This window comes from Belonocnema kinseyi, chromosome 8 (genome assembly GCF_010883055.1).
Source record: "Belonocnema kinseyi isolate 2016_QV_RU_SX_M_011 chromosome 8, B_treatae_v1, whole genome shotgun sequence".
NCBI lineage: Eukaryota > Metazoa > Arthropoda > Insecta > Hymenoptera > Cynipidae > Belonocnema > Belonocnema kinseyi.
Genome location: NC_046664.1, coordinates 24035515 through 24037346, shown reverse-complemented (window position 1 = coordinate 24037346; position 1832 = coordinate 24035515).

The following is a 1832-nucleotide window of genomic DNA, read 5'->3' as shown; positions in this document are numbered from 1 at the left end:
AGAAACACCCGGAGCTATCGCACTTTTCGCAGCAACGTCTGCGAAACCATGCTGAATTACTACGTAAAAGGGGCTATGTAAGCGGAACGCCTACTCTACCACGGCTAGAATAAGCCGGCAGCAAAGAAAGAGAGGCGACACTAAGACCAACCGCAAGCAGGCATCCAATATATGAAGAGCGATGCTTTACGACCCAGAGAAAAATCAACACCAAGGTTTCTCTCAAGCCTAAAGATCTGGCTGAAATGGATGACGAGCTTCGTGGACATTTTCCGGTGAATCCGACCTCTGGGCTATCAATTACTATGTGTATAATGCAGCGAGAGCTTTGGCCGATGCGAACCGTAAAACAAAACCAACGGCTGATCATAAGACCAAAAGACGAATGCATCAACTTGCCATAAAGATAGGCTGGACAAGACAGTACGCGTCCCGCATTCAATGTGTGATTGACTACATCACATCTGGCAGAAATTTTACCGCCAAGATTCGAAAGTTCGCACGCGAACTCCGGAACCGTTATCACAAACTTAACAAGTCAAAGCTGCTGACCATCAGGCAGCATATTGTTGAACGAATACGGATACTATCTGACGCTAAGAGAAGTCTAGAGCGGAGGGAGAGGTGGGTCAGAGAAAATCAACAGTTTCTCTTTGACCCATCTCGACTCTTCCAAGACCCTCCAGTTACTGTCGAACACCCACCCAAATCAGAGGAGGTCGAAGTATTTTGGAGAGAAGTCTACGAAGTTCAGCATAGACTGGACGAAGACTCAGAAAATATAAATAGCTTCAAGGAGTTATGTGTTGCCCTCATAACACCTGATAAAGAATGCCCACCCATCACTACCGAGGAGGTGAAAAAAGTATTAAGAGGGATGAAGAACTATTCCGCACTTGGACCAGATTGTATCAAAACCTTCTGGTGGAAGAAGTTTTCTTCAATCCATCAGCATTTGGACCGTATTTTCACCTCAAATTTGAAGTCGGAAGAGCCGATTCCAGAGTGGTTGGTGGAAGGGCGCACAATACTCCTGCCGAAAATAGGCAACTTAGCCGACCCGAAGAACTACAGGCCAATAACTTGTCTGAAAACGCTTTATAAGATATTCACAGCTATCCTAAATGATAGGATTGTTCGGGCAATTGAACCTGTGTGGCAAGGAATGTATGAAAAACGAGGCTCAAAGAAAGGCGTAGCCGGATGTCGGGAGAACCTGCTCATCGATAGATGTGTCTGAAAAGATGCAGCATTCTACCAGCGTGACATATCGATGGCCTGGATTAATTATAGGTAAGCTTTCGATTCTACGTCCCATAGACTTATCATCTGTCTTTTGGAAATCTTAAAGGTTCATCCGCAAATAGTTGGACGCATAGAGAGATTCATGCCGCTTTGGAAAACCAGATTTACTATCTCATATGGCAAAAATCGTGTGACAACTAATAAGGTCACGTTTCAGAGAGGTGTCTTTCAGGGCGACACCATGAGCCCACTCCTCTTTTGCCTTACATTATTGCCACAATCTCTAGCACTACGCCCGCTCTGGGGATTGTCGAACGATATACTAAGGAAATTGGAATGGAATGTGAGTTAGACAAATGCGTTAAGGTTTATTTGAAGCGAGGAAAACTGAATGGCATCCCTGAAGATCCTGAGCTCGTTGATAGAAGCGCCATACGACACTTTTGCGCTGGAGAGACTTATACATACCTGGGCGAATGTACATGTCACGCCGTCAACGGGGTCGCGGAATATTGAGTCTTGAATGTCTTCACAACAGGATTATTCTGGGTACAGCACATAGAGTTGCAAATGGAAGAGACGCTCTT